The 18,732-nt window shown below is 38.6% G+C and overlaps 1 protein-coding gene across 3 annotated transcripts in view; it reads left to right on the top strand.

The window, feature by feature from the left end:
* HS3ST5 (heparan sulfate-glucosamine 3-sulfotransferase 5) overlaps positions 1 to 18,732 on the top strand; it is a 208,128-nt gene that overhangs the window by 96,129 nt on the left and 93,267 nt on the right. For all 3 annotated transcript variants that reach the window (XM_040553065.1, XM_040553064.1, XM_040553063.1), the window contains exon 2: positions 13,100 to 13,307. The gene's annotated coding sequence lies outside the window, so the exon portion shown is untranslated. The remainder of the gene's footprint in view (positions 1 to 13,099; positions 13,308 to 18,732) is intronic.

Here is an 18,732-nt window from a genome sequence, read left to right as displayed (position 1 = left end):
TGTATGATATGATTCTATGATGAGCCCAATGACATTTTGTGATCTGTTGTGACTTTTGTATGGTCACTAAAGCACGTAGTCAAGTGAGCATATAAGAACCTCAGCTTTCGTTGAAGAACAAATTAAAATTTACCTCCTGTTTCAGGAAAATTAAAACCTAGAAAGCATGTCCTGTTTGCATGGAGAAGGTTTGGTCATCTGAAAAGGACAGAAAATAATGCCTGTTTTATTACAAGGTGGTGGGAAATTCTGTTCTCTTTTTATTTTAATTCAAACTTTTTTTTTTTTAATCCACACATTATTTTATTTTGCTACAACAGTGGTGAGAACAGGTAGGAAAATGTGTATTCTATGTGTCCTTAGAGCTCATGGGTACATGAACTTGTAGAACACATGCAGATCTAAATCAGTGTGCTTTATGTCCAGCTGGAATGAGGGCTAGCAAAGTCTTAACTTCTTACACTCCTTTTGCAAGATCTCTGTGCAAAGTATTCACATTAATGTAAGTGGAAAGGCTTTTACTGCAAAAGGTATGGTAGGGTTGCCTTTAAGGCTTCTTGGCACTGTCATGTAACTTGCAGTTTAACAGATTAATTAGGAGATGCTATGGCTGAAAACTAAAGCTGAAAGAGCAGATTTGTTGACCGAGCTTTGTGGCCAAAAAACCCTTCTATGCATCTGCAGGAGCTCTACCACACTTCTGCACAGCATGCTGAAACATTATCACAAGTGGCATTATTTCAATATATTTACGTTCTACTCGTTTCAAGTTCCTGTGTTGTTCTTACCACACTAGTACCTGAACACCCTAAAGATATACATTTAATTTACAAAACTGACATGCATGAAATGTAATATGGTTACTTACTAACACTAATTGGCTTCTAAAAACAAAGAAAGAGAAAAAAAAAAACACAAAAAGTGTTTCAGATGGTCTTGATCATATGATGCTTAATGGAAAATATTCACCAAAGTGGGAAGAAAAAAAAAAAAAAACAGCGACAAAAAACACCTTTATTCAAACATTCATCTTCCTTTCTCAGTGAAGCAGCTTCTGTCACTCACTTCCCTTTCCTTGACAATCTTCATTTATCATATCCCTCTTTTTCATTTGTTTTCCCAGCCTTCCTATCAGTTTCAGCTGATGAAACACCACAAGCAAAAGGCAGCAATCAGTGGTGGTCTGTTCTAGAGGATTCATTGTTTTTTACAAGAACTGGTAACATCATGTGAATAGAAATAAGACTGGAAGTGTTCCCATTTGGGGAGTGTTATCAACTGGGGTGAGCTTAAGATAACCCTGTTTTCATTTGAATTGCTTTCTCAATTTTTAATGAGAACTATCTCCCTTTTTCTGAAGGAAAAAAAAAAAAAAAAAACAAAACATATTTCTTAAGCAGCATTGGATAAAGAAGATCCAATGCTTTCTATTGCTCTCTACAACTACCTGAAAGGAAGTTGTGGGGTTCTGGGGGTCAGCCTCTTCTTGCAGGTAACTAGCGATAGGACCAGAGGGAATGGCCTCAACTTGCGCCATGGGAAGTTCAGTTTGGAAATTAGGAGACATTTCTTCTCAGAAAGAGTAGTCAGGCATTGGAAGGGGTTGCCCAGGGAGGTGGTGTTATTACTGTCCCTGGGGGTGCTTAAGGAAAGTTTGGACATGGTACTTAGGGACATGGTTAGTAGGTAGTACTTGTTGTAGGGGAACAGTTGGACCAGATGATCTTGGAGTTGTTTTCCAACCTTACTGATTCAATGATTCTATGATTCTAAGATCATATGCATATGTGAAAATGAACAAGCAAGTTAGCTCAGTATTTTGCTGGATTAATACTGTTCTCATTCTTCCAGGTAACCACAAAGAACAGCAGGCCACCTTAGAGCAGATAGTTATTTATTGATTGATTAATTTTGCATAAGACTGGATGGTATATTGCAGCTGTCTGAGCAAAGTATTTATGTATGTATGTATGTATTTATTTATTTATTTATTTATTCATTTTATATTCTTAAGTAAAGCAAATATGAGAATGGGGAAGAACTATTGTATCCCAATAGGCATGATGTTGATCTTTTTTGTACCAAAGTAAATCAAGAATATTTTTACCAATGTCAGTACAGCCACATCAGTAAAATTCTAGTGGGAGTATAGAATATGGCACAGTATCTCTGTAAAGAATATTGAAAAATTGCAGTGGGAATCGATGTGCCTTAGTATCTCTGCAGGAAATCAGTTGGGTTTGGTATTTTAGATAGTTGAATAAAAGAAACTTCTAATCTTAATTAATAAAAACTGAGTTAATTAATTTGTCATGTGACAGGAGAACACTGTGAAACTTCAACCATTTCATCTGAGACTGGACTGAATACCTCTGGTCTGGAAAGGAAAAACACTTTTCAAATCTGCTGTTAATATGATAACGGTTGGCAGTGTTTGGGCAGGGATGGGAACTGACATAAAAGCAAATTGGAAATAAAGACTTCTGCTCTGTCTCAAACATGGCTGTTATGTGGTATAGAGCAATTCTTCTGCGTGTGTTTATTAAGGAAACCAGGAAACAGCAAGATAATTCTGTTAGCACAGGCAACTTTTCTGCATTCATCATGGCTGACAGTGTCTCAGTGTAAAACTCACTTGTGAAAAGGTGGTCATTTTGGCTGTTTAAACAACTGACTGGTTAATGACAGGCTGTTTTAATGGTTGTGCAGATACACAGTGCATACATACCCACAGCACTACCTCATGCACCTGGCAGTTGTCCTTTGGCATGCCTATGGAAAACTCCTGCCTCTCCACCAGCTGCAGACATTGCATGGGGCTAGCTGCAAAAGCCAAGACAGGAGGGGTCTGCAGGCAAGATGCTGAGATCAAAAGACACTGTCTTTGGGCAAGGGGTATTTAATCAGATCCCAGGAGGTTCTATACAGGATTAGATTGTTTTTACTGCCTGTCTGGAAACATAATAATACCATTCCCAACCAGATACATAAAGGAGAAGTGAAGCTGATGAAAACACGGGTGAAACAAATAAGTCATCCAGTCAGAGAAATTAGAGCTAGAAAATATAAATTAATCTAATTTATATGCTCAGCAGCTTAGGGAGGGAAGGTGGCAAAGGAGAGCCATTTAGCTCATTTTATGATTGGCTTGTGCTTAGCACAGTTGCATCCCCAAATGAGAAAGAAAATTTAAATGAGCAAAGGTGCTGAAAAGATAAGCCATAATGATACTTGCATTGAGAACATATTGACTGCTCTCTAAAACCTGTACATCTTTGTGAGTCAGCTCAGGTCTGCAAATAGTATAGTTAAGTTTGCATGAGGTTTGGGATTTCGAGTACTTCACTCAGAAAGATAAGAAATATTTTCCTCTGTAGAAATACCCAAGATTTTGTGGGAAGCAGTTCTGCAACAGTGTTTGATCTGCCAGAGAAACTAGTAGTTCTGCTCAGCAGAATTATCTGTGGGGTAAGATGCCTCAGGTAAGAGGCCTTAGGGCATCTCTTGTCCAACCTCCCACTGAAAGCAGATAGCTCAACCTTGTCCTGCTGAGCTTTGAATATCTCCAAGGATGGAGATTCCATAACCTGTCTGGGCAACCTGCTGCAGCTTATCACCTTCACAGTGATTTTTTTTTTTCTTTTTATTAAGGCAAAATGTTCTGTGCTGTAACTTGTGACCAGTGTTTCTCATCTTGCACCTGTGCACCTCTGAGGAGGGTCTGGTTGCATTTGCTCCACACCTTCCACTTACATGACTGCAGTCTATGTCTCCCCTTGGCCTTCCCTTCGTAAAGCTGAACAAACTTTGTTCTCTTTGTTTTGTTTTGCCTTGTATGTCCTATGCTCCAGTAATGGATCTTCTGTTGTTGTTTTTCTGGACTTAAAAAAAAAAAAAAAAAAAAAAAAACAGGAAAATTGAATATTTGGAAATTTCAGTTAAGAAAATAGAACACAGGACCAATTATACAAGAACAATTTACACACCGCCTAACATGATAATAATGAAGAACTTGCCTGTGACCTTGAACTCATGGGTCAGGAAAGACAGGGTACTAATAGCATAGCAATGAAGAACCCCTAGTACTTTTTTCTGCTGTTCTCTTCCACTTGCAGGCAGTATTAGGTAAATCTAGTACATGGCAATATCTAGGAAGTCAGGCTGAAGAGATGGAGCAGCAGATATTAATATTTGTTCAGGCTTTGAAGGGAAAAATTTCAGTAGTACTTACGATAATATATACGGACTTTACACTCATCATCTTGCCCATAAATAATTAGTGTTATGAATACATGTATTTGAATGTATGTGAACATAGGAATACATTATTATGAAAAATATCTTCAAAATAAATGTGTCTATTTTAAATATAAGAACCTAAACTTCATTCATGAAATCTTTGAGGTAGCTTGTCTGTTTGTAGTGTGCTGATGGGTATGCGCGAGTCCCACTGACCATCTTCCTCAACTCACTGTCACACAAAGCTGCCAAGGGTCAAGGGTCATCAGTTGCAGACTCCCGTTCCCAGAAAGTGTGGTGTACCTCTGCTGCCAGGGCCGTGACATGAACAGTGTCATAGTTCCATCTAATCCTTGTGCCCTTTTACACTGTTTCTCATGTTAGTGTGATAGAAAGGCATCTCCCTGCACACAGGTTTGGATGCTGGACCACTGGCTGTTCCTTTGTCTGACTCACATGGAAAACAGTTTTCCTGCTTAGCAAATCTACCTTGGTCTTGTGTCTGCAGTGGTGTCTACTCCAAGAAGATGTTTTCTATTTATTTCCTCCATGAACTAGTGATCACCTCACAAAACTGACTCATTTCTGTAGGTCATGTGCCAGTTCAGCTTCTGTGGCTGGCTGTACAGTTGTGCTGCTGTGCTGAATTTACATTAGCAGAGCAGCTGCTCTCGTCCCACGTAGTAAGTTGCATTGAAAAACTATTTCAGAGCTGGCGCAAAAGAAATCACATAAACTGTATGTGATACATGTGTATAGTATATGTGGTGTACATATAGAATATGGTGTATTAGAGGTATATACATGCTCTTTTGTGGTACTTTGAGCTGAACTCGGGTATAAATGAGGTCTTGCTTGTTGTACATACCTCTCTAGGAAGGTGTTTTGAGAAAGTTGGTCCACGTATGTTTCATGTTTGTTTTTATTCTTAAACCACACATTACATCCTTGCTATTTCAAACTACTTCCTCGAGAATATTTACTGCATATTTTACTGTTTTTAAAGTACTTTTAGTCTAGATTTAGAATTTTGTGACTTGTTATAAATGTCTTATGCATAGAAAGACACAATGCACTAGGTTGACACTTTAGGAACAAATTACTCAGCATGGTATGCTGACGTCACTTTTTGAGTGACAATTAAACAGGAGCAACAGGAGGTTTATACATATTTTGAAATTTCAACACTTTAATGTAGTGCATTTAGCAACATGTATTACACATTCATGCAAATAGTCCAAGCCAAGTCACACTGAATCTGTGCTCAAGAGGAAAAATGTATATTTTTGAAAACAGAGGTTGCTAGTATTTGGCTTCTTGCTGTGTTGCTTGGAATTCATTCCATTCCACAATCAAAATTTAACTTGGAACTGAAAAGCTAGTGATGAACATGGTGCTGTGGTGATCATGATGACATATCATGGCTTCACATGTTTCTAAAACATTTTGAATAACAGCTGAATGTGTACTAGGTGGCATGTCAAAATTTGCAAGAATGGAGGATGGTTTCCCTTAGAATAACTGTGCTTCACCCATATGTGGCAAGTGGAAGAAGCAACCTATAGAAATTCTTCTGAGATTTCATCAAGAGTTCCTTGACTGTGTGCAGTGAGCTCTGCAGGTCTGTGCTGGAGGGCTTACCAATGCTACCGCCCTAAGTCAACCTGTCAGAAAAGTTTACCCCAGAGATACTAACACTGGAAGCCCCGAGTTCTTAAAAGTTAGGGCAGTCTGACTATCAAGGTTGGACATTTCTAGGGACATTATTCTGAAAATGATTTTCACTGATCAGGGAGCAGCCAGGAAGTGGAGATCTGTGCAAGCAAGCATCACAGATATTTCAGATATTTCATATTTCATTCTCCTTTGTCCTCAGTCCCATTTCTTTAGTTCTCTGTATGTGTTTTTGTGGCGTTCACGGCAAGTTCATCGCTTTTGTGGAGACCAGCTCTGACTGTGACTTGAGCCTCCCTGAACATCCCTGATATGTGATGCCAGGACAGCCTCTTCAATGCCAGGGAAGAAGCTACAGCTGTTCTGTGTGCTTTTTTCACAGCAGTGTCTAGAAGGAAATGTAGGCAATTGACTGCTTTTTATTCACCTGAACTGTTTCATAGCTTCCAGTTAAAATACTGAGATGTGAAATGTTTTAGAAAGATGCACATGAACTATTCTATTATTAAATTATAATTTCTAGATGTGGGTTCAATACAATACTAAAACCTTCTAAGTATTGTTCATTTGGTCTTAGACCTTAGGTTGTTACTATTGTAAGTTCATAGTGATAAGTAAAAGAAAAAAACTTCTATCCTTTGAGATCTAGTGCTTTCTGTCCCACTCTGTTGAGGCAGCATGTATGATTCTATCATGGTTTAATCTAATGCATTTTGTTTTACATTGCAATGGACTAGGCATATGCACATGATCAGTTTTAGTGCATTATTTGAAGCAGAGTAACTTTGATGTGTGGAGAAAGGTCAGTTCTTAAAATGTACAATTGTTTAGTTGCTTCCTATTTTCTGAACTGAAAAACAACAACAAAAACAACAGAACAAACAGAATATTTATTTTTAAATACTATATTTTCAGAATCAGGATACTCCAATATTTTCTTATGTTTTATAAGATTTCCTGCAGAGTGCTTTCTTGTCCTTGAAACAAAAAATAAATAAATATTTAAAAAAGTGAAACTAGCAAGTTCAGAGAAGGAAACCAGTAGGTATCCATTTCAATGGTTGGAGTCCACAGAACTAGATGCAGGTGCAGCCACACCTGTAGCTAAAAGAGGGGAGATTTAGATTAGATGATAGGAGGAAATCCTTCACTCAGAGAGAGGTGAGGTACTGGAACAGGTTGCCCAGAGAAGCTGAGGATGACCCATCCCTGGGGGTGTTCAGGACCAGGTTGGATGAGGCACTGGGCAACCTGATCTAGTGGGTGGCATCCATGCCCATGGCAGGGGGGTTGGAACTAGATGATCTCTGAGGTCCCTTCCAACCCGAGCCATTCCATGATTCACACAGCTTTGTAGAGTTACCACTCTTATTAAGGAGCCTGGTGCAGGAACCAGCTCAGCCTTGTGCAAATCTTTATGTACTGTAGATGACTCCTGTTGAATAGTTTTTGAGACAATACCCTTTGCTTTCAATTCATTGAGCTTTTGAAACGCTTTTAAATCATTAAGTGACTGAGTGAGGCTTTGCTCTCTTGATAGAGAGCTGTGATACATTTACACCAATTGGTTATTTTCTTAGTTGGCCTCTTCTCCTTTCTGTCTACTAAGTGAATGGAGGAAAGGCAGGAATTGTGTCATGAGGGCATGTGGAAGTGTGTGAAGACCACAGCTGGCTGGGTTATGGTAGAACAACTTCGTAGGACAGAAGATGTCAAGCCAGACAATGTCTAGTCCTTATCACCCATAGGGAGTGATGCCCAAGAGAACTAGGGCCAGTATGAAGCCTAGGTTTCATGGGAGGGGGAACCAATTGGCTCCTTCCTAAAGGGGTCCCTGGAGCAAAATAAGGTGAGGCAGTGGAAATGGTCAGAGGACCAGGACCCAGCAGCAAGTCATGGACCAAAACAGTACCTGATTCTATCTGCACAGGAACAGTTTGGATCCCTAAAAATTTTTCTTCTTTCCTACTGATAAAGCCCCTAGATATGTCTGGGTGTGTCTAGTTTTTAAGGAAGCCAGCTAGAAGGTTTTTGCGTAACAACAGTGACAAAACTTACTAGTTAATAATTCTGGTACTAATTCTAACACCCTTACAAGAAAAGCAGTCAATGTGTTGAATGGAATCCTACTCCCATGGGGAAAGAACTAAAAGTGGTTGGGGCTATCATGTCCTTTTGGCCTTCTGTGAGAGACCTTTATGGATTATGGACGTGGAGTCTGAAAGGGATACATAGTGAAAGAGTCTAGCCTTAGGTACAGTGTTTAAATGCACATTGAAAATGGGCATTCACTAAAAAAGATATGTTGTTATTTCATTAACACAAAGAGTTCAATGAAAAATAAATAAATAAACAAACAAACAAAAATTAATGATGTTCCCCCACCTAATTTGACTTTTTCACTTCATATATATTCATTTAAATTGTTTACAATAAAAAAATTGGTGACATTTGTGATCACTATATATAATTACTTATATTGATATTTGAATATATTCCACAGGTTTGAATTTTGGTCGTTATTGGTAGTTCTGTCATTCCTGGAAGTTATGGTTTATAATCAATATGATATTTCATCACATAACAGAGGACAGATACTATTGCTAAATTTGAAAACAATCTATTCTTGGCAGAATGTGTGTTCATTTAAACTGAACAGTATCCATTTTATAAATAAGTCTACACATTGTTGACTAGTCTCCTTAAGGTTGATGGGAAACCAGTCCATTCTTTAATTATAGATTGATTATAAAATGATAGGACTTTCAGAAACATTATTCTTATGGAGATTGAGTGATGCCTCAGAAAATTTTAAGCTACTTAATTCATATAATATCTTTATAGGAAAGAGGGGTAATGTACATTTGCAGCTTTCATTTGAAAGGGTTATCAAATCCCCCCCATTTTCTCTAAGATCTCAGGGATAATGAAGATTGTCAAAACATTGCCATTGAAATGCATTTTATTTTCTTTGTGATTAATTTAGCTGAAAATTCTGAAACTCAGAGCATGACTTACTTGTGATAAAGCAAGAGAATTTGAGAGTACCCTTTTAAGGGGGTTATCACGTTTCCTTCCCTCAATGTCTGTGTCATACATATGTGCAATGGCAAGCACTGTTTGGATCTAATGCTATAATCCTTATTTCAAAGTATCACGGATATCAATGGAATCAGATCCTTCTGATTTCTGAAGCCCCATTTAAACATCTAAGAGAGGAGTGTATTTTTCTTCTTCATGTGACTCTTAAACTCATTTCCAGAGAGAATTTGTAAACTTAACTTGCAGGGAATTTTTGCAGGCTGCTTTTGATGCTGGTGGTGGTGGGTTCTGTTTGTTTGTTGTTGTTTCTTTCTTTGCTTTTGCTTTTGTTTTGTTTTCTACAGACAGCCTATTAGTTTTCAAAGACACTGTTCATGAGGTTGGTAGGATTTCACAGAGCAGTAGCTGAGATGTGTTTTATTAGTTATTTGTATTGAACATTTATTCTATGAAACAGCTGTCAAAAGAGGGCTTTGGGGACATTAACAGTTTGGTTTGATGCATGAACTCATATTATTGTATCATCATAACACTGCTTGGTGTCTTTTGCCATAGATTTACTTACTTTTTTTTTTTTTTTTTAATTGCTCAATCAGAAAACATTTATCTGATAAACTGTTAAAAAATAAAAGTTTCTGATGCACGAACAAACAATTCAACATTGTAAATCATGTATCATACATGAAACAGCAGTCAGAGGTAAACTTCTATTAAGCAAAGTAATTTATGAAACGTAGATGGAAATTATGTAGGGAAATAAACACTTCTCATTAAAAATATCTTTTTTTTAAAAAAAAAAAAAGGACATTTTCTAGACTTATATTGGATTCTTCTGTTTCTACATTGTACATTTCTACAAACATACATTGCACATTTCTAAATTATTTTGTTGGTGTGTCAAACGTGAAAAAAATTAGTTTTAAGTGTTCAAAGGTACTTGCACTTGTTAGACTCCAACCATACTGAAAAGAGCTCATCTGGTACATTCTTCCTATTGTTTCTGTAGAAAACTTTTGATTTAATTATGTTTCTCCATTCAGAAGTGTTGTTTTCCTCTCTAACAAAATAGTTATGGAGTTAATGTCTTTTGGCAGGTCATGTTGACATCTATGATTTTGAGGGTTTAACTGTATTCCAAATTCCTTGTGTCCTGGTTTATTTTGAAAGAAAGTAGATTTGTTTGTGCCTAAAATTGGAAACTGTAGTATCGGGGTAGGGGGGTTGCAATTAAATACCATATTTACACTGGACTGGTAGGAGATGCGGCTGTCAGGAGCTGTCTTGGCAGTGACCATGAAATGATAAGAGTTCTCTGTTCTTGGTGAAGTCAGGAGGGGTGTCAGTAAAACTGCTACCTTGGACTTCCAGAAGGCAGACTGAGTTGTTCAAGACACTGGTAGCAGGGTCTCTTGGGAGTCAGTCTTGAAGGGCAGAGGGGTCCAGGAAGGCTGGATGCTCCTCAAGAAGGAAGTATTAAAGGCGCAGGAGGAGGCTGTCCCCATGTGCCGTAAGATGAGCCCGCAGGGAAGAAGACTGGCATGGTTGAACAGGGAACTTTTGCTGAATATCCAGGAGAAAAAGAGTTCATGTCCGGTGGAAGAAGGGAGAGGCAACTCAGGGAGAGTACAAGGAAGTTGCCAGCATATGCAGAGAAAAAATCAGGAAGGCCAAAGCCCAGCACAAGCTCAGCCTGGCCACTGTGGTTAAGGATAACAAAAAAGGTTTTTACAAACATATTAAGAGTAAGAGGAGGGGCAAGGAAAATCTCCATCCTTTACTGGATGCAGTGGGGAGCATGACTACTGAGGATAAGGAAAAGGCTGAGCCTTCTTTACATCTGTCTTTACTAGTCAGACTACTTATCCTCGGGGTACTCAGGTGGCTACCTGACCTGGAAGTCTGGGACTGGGAGCAGAAGAAACCTCCCACAGTTCAGGTGGAAGCAGTTAGAGACCTGCTGCTCCACCTGGACTGACACAAGTCCATGGGGCCAGATGGGATTCACCCAAGAGTGCTGAGGGAGTTGGCAGATGTGATTGCTGGGCCACTTTCCATCATCTATCAGCAGTAATGGTCATCTGAAGAGGTCCCAGATGACTGGAGACATGCTAATGTGACACCCATCTATAAGAAGGGTCATAAGGAGGACCCGGGGGACTACAGGCCTGTCAGCCTGACCTTAGTGCCAGGAAAGGTGATGGAACAGGTCACACAGAGCATATGCGGGACAACCAGGAGATCAGGCCCAGTCAGCATGGGTTCATGAAAGGCAAGTCCTGCCTGACTAACCCCATCTCCTTCTGTAACCAGGTGAACTGCCTGGTGGATGAGGGAAAGGTTGTTGACATAGTCTACCTAGACTTCAGCAAAGCCTTTGACATGGTCTCACAAAGAATTCTCCTGGAGAAGCTGGCAGCCCATGGCTTTGAGAGGTACACTCTTTGCTGGATTAAAAACTGGCTGGATGGCTGTGCCCAGAGAGTGGTGGTGAACGAAGTCAAATCCAGCTGGTAACTGGTCACCAGTGGTGTTCCTCAGGGGTCAGTGTTGGGGGCCATCCTCTTTAATATCTTTATCGATGATTAGGATGAGGGAATTGAGGGCACCCTCAGTAAGTTTGCAGATGACACCAAGCTGGGGGGAAGTGTAAATCTGCTGGAGGGTAGGAAGGCCCTGCAGAGGGACCTGGACAGGATGGGTTGATGGGCAGAGGCCAATGGGATGAGGTTCAACATGGCTCCTGCACTTTGCCCACAACAACCCCATGCAATGCTATAGGCTTGGAGTAGAGTGGCTGGAACGCTGTGCAGAGGAAAAGGATCTGGGGGTGCTGGTTGATGCATGCCTGAACATGAGTTGCCAGTGTGCCCAGGTGGCCAAAAAGGCCAATGGCTTGTATCAGGAATAGTGTAGCCAGCAGGTCCAGGGAGGTGATCATCCCCCTGTACTCTGCTCTGGTGAGGCCACACCTCGAGTACTGTGTTCAGTTTTGGGCCCCTCACTACAAGAAGGACATTGAGGCCCTGGAGTGTGTCCAGAGAGGGGCTATGAAGCTGGTGAGGGGTCTGAAACACAAGTCCTATAAGGAGTGGCTGAGGGAACTGGGGTTGTTGAGTCCGGAGAAGAGAAGGCTCAGGGGTGACTTTATTGCTCTCTGCAACTACCTGAAAGGAAGTGGTGAGGAGCTGGGGGTCAGCCTCTTCTTGCAGGTAACTAGTGATATGACTAGAAGGAACAGCCTCAAGTTGCGTCAGGGGAGGTTTAGGTTGGAAATTAGGAGACATTTCTTCTCAGGAAGAGTAGTCAGGCATTGGAACAGGTTGCCCAGGGAGGTGGTGGAGTCACTGCCCCTGGGGGTATTTAAGGATAGGTTGAATGTGGTGCTTAGGGACATGGCTTAGTGGGTGATATTGGTGGTAGGGGTATGGTTGGACCAGATGATCTTGGAGGTCTTTTCCAACTTTAATGATTCTATGATTTGTGTCTGTGTTCCATTTCTTCAATATGGAAGTATATTTAGATCATAAGTACCTATAGTTTACAGAGAAAACAGGAACAAGACAAGAACGGTCAAACAATTCTCACTAAATACTGTTAACATTTTCTAAAGATGAGTCTGGCATTATTCTCAGTATGAAAGTAATTTTTCCAGTGATTTACAAAATGGCAGAAAATAAATTTCTGGTCAATGTAAAGAGTAAAAGGCAGCAAAGTAATAGTAGTATACACAGTATTTTCCCTCTTGCTAGTAAAGATCTAACATTCTTTTTTTTTCCTGTAGCCTACTTAAAAATATGTATAATTTACAATTTTCTGTTCTTGGGAATGTTTTTTGTGTGTTTGTTTGTTTGTTTCGGGGGGGGGGGGGGGGGGGAGGGGGGTGCTTTCCGTTATGATACACTTGTGCTGTAATTTTCCTTCCCTTTCACTTTCCTCCCTAAAATGTCCTCCAGATTCCTGTCTGTCAATATTTGCAAGATATCGAGACAGTACTTTCAAAAACTTGAGCAGGCAAGTACTACCTGTGGGGCCCTGCTGCACAAGACTTCTTTTAGGTCTTAAAGAGAGAATCCAAGTGTTTATTTATTATTGATGTCATTAATTATTTTCAAACATATAACTAGCATCTTCTCTTTTCATACAGGCTCAGCGAGTTGTATACCATTTCAGCAGAGATGTTTGATTTTTCCATCTGCATATCTGGAGTTTCTTTATGCCTTCACCGGTCTTTTCAGTAACCACTAAAGACTTCTTGGGACTGAACACTGGAACAGATGTGTTAAATTCTTCCTGAATGTTCTTCATCAAAAGCTGATGTACTAGACTTTCTGGATGTGCACAACGACACAAAGGTTAGTGTACTACTTAAAAGGCTAAAGTTTCAGGACTGATTCACTTACCCATTACCAGCTCAAAATATGTTTCCATTTGTGGCTTACACAAAGGCACAGATTGATAAAATGGTGAATGATGTCACATATATAGTGGAAACTATGCTTTAAAATGCCAAGGAATAAATTTAGGTAGTGATCTAGTCCAACTTACAGCATTCTATACGACTTGCTAGTAGACAAGAGCAAGCTCTATGCATGCTCTGAGCTTGATTACCATCAACCATTTTTGCTATATTTTTTCTGAGCTTGGGTTTAGTCCATGGCAATCACATTCATCTGATTAATGACTGGTAAAATGGGAGGAGGAGAGTATTCTGCTTATCTCTGTTCACATGACAGCCCTTGTTTACAGTCAGTAGGAATGTGGGGGTAGATGTTTTCTGTGTGTATACTTAGTTCCTCTAGCTGACATGTGGGAGACAGGAGAATACTGAAAACATAGATAATGCATCAGGAAAATCAAAATTCTTTCTCATATCGGCCATACATTTCCTGTAAGTTGTGAGATTTTATTAAAATGGTTTATCTCTTTGTTGATTTCTGTTAAAATATCATATAATCTATGGGCATTAATCTATCACCTCTTCACTACTGCAGGAAATCACCCTTGATCAGAACAATTCAGTGACATAATGCTGTATGACTGAAAATGTGGAATAAACCATTGTGCAAACACGTATATGCTCAGAAAGGTGATGGAATGTGTGTGTGTATGTGTGTGCACACCAAGTGATGTCTTAGACACATAACTGACAAGGAAAGTAGCAAGATCATAAAGATACATGAGGACTTTCAGCACCATAACCTTATGGGGGAAAAAAGGCTATGTTTATAATTATGTGGATAATGATATGTACCGTAGAGAAAAAAGTGAACAGTCATGTAACCTTGAGTTTATCTATGAATGCCATCTGTTTTTCATCTTTCTCAGAATATTCTTCAGGATTTGCTCTACGTGGGTAAAAGGGAGAAAAATCCTTTTCAGTCTTTTTATTAACCTTACCTTATTTGATTTGTTTTGTGTTTGTTTTTTGTTTGTTTGTTTGTTTTTCTAATAATTAGTTTTACAAATATATTTTGTTCATATTCAACTTCAATTCCAATTCAACTTTCTCATTTTTTGTGGAGGGATTCTAGTGATATCATCTGAATAATAGCTTTCTAATCTATCTCATTCTGTCTGCTACTCTAGCTAGCATCTGTGTGCATTCTAAATGCCTAGTCCCTCTATAAAGTAAATAGAAGATAAAAATATCATCCTTCATCAAAAGGAATTGTTTCCCGATTGACACCAATTGTCTATTCCAGAAAGAAGAGGAAAAAATGTAATAATGCAGTTTTGCTTCATCTAAGTTCTACTGAAGTTACTGAGAGTTTTTGTAATGGTGTTCAGTAGAAGCAATAACATGGATATAAAAATATAGATTCCATTTAAAAGCAGAAGGTTAAGGGAGCTGCAAGACTTTGCAAAGATTCCCATATGGAGGAGTGCTATGTATTGCCCTCACTGTGGTGCCTAAATATTTCCCAAGAAAGTCAAATTCATATAGGACATCTACCTATTGTAGCTTTAATGTGTAGACTGATTTTTTACATCTTTTATGTGTGTGTATGTACAAAACATGTTTGAAAGAGGTGAATATCTCACACAGTTACAGGTCAAATGTCAAAAGTGTTGTGAACTCTATTGCATTGCACTGCATGTGTGTTTGTACTTTTGTTTGGGGAATTGTGTAATGTGCATTTGTGTGGACTGCTAATTATACAAAACATACAGAATTACATGCTCTTCAAACTCAGTACAACTATTGACAGAACCTTCCTATATTAGGACACGTAATGCTGAAATATCCTAGGTATCCTTAATTTTGCCTTACAGAGTTGCTATTACAGCACACAGTCATTAATACCAATATATAAATTTGGATAGTAAATTATGCAAATAAATAGTTTATTATTCATTTTTATTGATTTTGTAGTTCATGCTACTACAGACATTACAAATGTTATTTAATAGACCGGAGAACAAACTTTCTTTGATAGGTAATGCATATGTCCATTTAAGCAGTGCAAATCAAAATGAATGAGCTAAATTCTCTGACTGGCTACAAATTCAGTGGAGTTTCACCCATCTGAATTTTCCATGATGAATTCTGCTACTGGCTTTTTCATTTTGCAAGAATGTAAGTGAAGCTAGGGTTATTCACAAAGCCCCACAGAAGCTTAGGTAACAAACATAATAAATTACCTTGATGTAAATGAAAAAATGATAGATATGCTGAAATGAGTACCTAGCTTACTAAGTTAAAAGAAACTGGGCATTTAGTGAAGAAATGCGCACACACACACACACACAAAGGTATTATGGCTCATGAGGTGGGAATGTTAGGCATAACCCCACATTTAAAAGGGATCCTGGACATTTTCTGCATATAGACTAAGTCCTGGAGGCAACAAAAGCCTCCTGGAGGATGAGAGTATCATCCCCTTACTTGAGGAAGACAGATGTCACTGTCATGGGAGGTTGACCTAATGAGCAGAAAAAGGATTTCTAATGTCAGCTATATTTATTTATTTATTTATTTATTTTTGTGGGAAAAACAGAAGTGATATTTCCACCACTTCAGAAGTAGGTCAGATATGTGAATCCTAATCCAAAACAACATGACTGCAACTCAACATAAGATGCTTTGAGTTCCAGAAAAGGGGTTATATTTAAGCTATGTCTCTGCCCTTGTCATCACCTTTGCCTGGGTTGTGACTCTCCTGAGAACCATCTTTCACACCATAATAACCACATCTTCACCTAAACCATTATGTCTCATCAGCAAACCTAAACCTATATATTTGCAGCAGCAAAACAGGCCTTGGACATTAGTTTGAGCCCTGGCGCCTGTTCATCCATCCCATCTGTTCACATGTTCCCCAGCAGCATTTTCCCACGCAATCCCATGCAACTTCAGGGACCAGTATGGGATAGGGATAGATTCCAGGAAACAGATAAGAATACAACTACCTTGTTTGGGGATGGAGAGACAGGATCACCTGCATACATATATGTGTTTATACATGTATGTATATGTTTTAGCTTACTGGTGTGTTGAGCATCATGCCCATTAGTTGATTTTGATGAAATGTTTATATTACAATTTCCTTTGTACAAAATAAGAAAGTTGTCAACATTAAATTTATTTCAGTGATATATAATAGGGAGATATAATAAGCTTTATCAATCTAACAATTAAATAGTTAAGATCAAAGTATAAAACCATGAATTCTAGATACTTCTGTCAAAAATAACAATATCAAACAGCTTTTACTAGAGGAAGTGAAGGGTATACAGCTTTCTTTTTTCCATAATTTTAGTCACATACGATTTCAAAATTATTTGACTTAAGAAAATGTGGGCATTTTTACTCACTTAAAAAAAAAAATTTAAACAGCAGGATGTAATTTCAGACTATTTGCAGTCAAGAGGCCTCTGCTGAGCAAAATACTCATTCAATTTAGGAATGCAGATTATAATAATTTTCCTATCTCTCTCACAGCAGGATTCCTGCCATCATTCTGCAAACTCATAGGTTGCAGTATTGAAAGACTAGCTAACTTCAGTTCCAGGTAACACATGCTTCAAGCGTATTCTCATTAGCTCAACTTAGTTATAATGCAAAGCTGCTTAGTTTCACCAAGCGAAATGGGATACACTTAAATTGCCTCATCTAATATAATACTCCTTAATACATGCCAAGTGGTTTATGATGGCAAAGCTTGTAGAGCATGAAAATCGGCAGGGAAAGTAAGTTTTCTGACTCAGACTGTCAAATAGAAGTCCTATTTTGTATCATTTCTTTTTTAAAGAGGTTAAGAATAAGTCAGGAGAGAATGCAGTAAGAAATAATCGATCTAGAAAAATGTAAATTTAGTACATTAACCTTTTTAATACATCAGCTCTACTAAGCAAGAAAATTGTAAAGTAAAGCTGTTATTTCAGTAATGCCTTCTGTACCATAAAATTAAATGTAAAACACACAGTGGCCAAAATATATTGCAGTAAGAAACAATATTCTTTATTCTGTTTTATATTGTGTACCACGTTTCCATTTGCTAATAACATTAATTCGGCTTCCTGTAGTTAATTTGCAAGGACTTTTTAATTTCAGACTTTGATAAGGAATTATTTATCTTTCTTCTTCCTTTAAATGCCAAGTGAACATATTCCAATCTTGTATACCTTGCAAACACAAAACCTCATTCCACTAGGACCCCAAAACAGCAGTGGTAAAATTGTTTTTTCTTACCAATATCCTGCACCTGTAGCCTGACCACAGGGCTATAAATCCTTTTTATACACCTCTTTCCAATGCTTCCAGAAGACTGTTCAGAGAGGGGCTAAGCTGCTGCAGGCTCTGCAGATGACACCCAAACCTATATCTCATTTTCCACAGATGCAACCAGAGCCATCACAAGGATGTTGCATTGCCTAGAGGAAAGTGGCTCCTGGAGAAGAGCATCTGGCTTAGATTGAGCTTGGGTGAGATCCAGACAATACTATTTGAAAGCCAGAAATGATCTAGACAGCCAGTGTAGCAAGATTTCTAGGCGAATGCCTTTGAGCATTAGTTTCCAATGAGACTATTCATATCCTTGGAAAAAGCAGGGTTAAGAATGTTGCTCAGCTGCGGCTCCAAAGAATGAACCAAGAACTCTTCCCAGTCCAAACAGAAGTATCTGCAACACCGGGGTATTTTTTTTTTTTTTTTTTGGTATTTCTTAGATTTTTACCAAGTTTAGAAAATGAGCCAGCAAAAGTGACAAAGTCTCGAAAACTCTTCTGTGCCTCCAAGACATAGGCCTCTATCAGTAGAGAACTGTGTACATGTTGTAAGGATTTGATCTAAATCATTGTGTCCAGGGCTGGTGCACTCTACAATATATGAATATTGCTCCTGAATTGCAGTGTCTCTAAAGTTTCCAATCTATTTGCATAATGCATCTCTTCTATTTATTCAAGTGAGTTTTTAGGGTCTGTATCCACTGCAGAGTACTTTGGACACAGAATTTTTCTTTCTGAAGTTCTGTATATCTGCTAACATCAAGCCTCCTATACTTTATGGGAGGATGGTGAAAGACAGGTGACTTAAACACTGGGAGGTCATACAAACATCCCTCATCTGTGAAACACGACACAAGAGTAGGAACCTATTGAAATTAATAACTGGCCAGTAGAGGTGAAAACATACATGAAAGCTTCTAGTAAAGTATAGAATCATAGAGTCACTGAATTGTTCAGGTTGGAAAAGACCTCTGAGATCATCTAGTCCAATCTTTAACCTAGTGCTGACAAGTCCACCACTAAATCACGCTAGTCCATGCTACTAAGTTC

Source organism: Cygnus olor, chromosome 3 (assembly GCF_009769625.2).
Source record: "Cygnus olor isolate bCygOlo1 chromosome 3, bCygOlo1.pri.v2, whole genome shotgun sequence".
Classification (NCBI taxonomy): domain Eukaryota; kingdom Metazoa; phylum Chordata; class Aves; order Anseriformes; family Anatidae; genus Cygnus; species Cygnus olor.
Note: the sequence above shows the minus strand (reverse complement) of the source record. Positions and strands in the feature narration are given on the sequence as shown.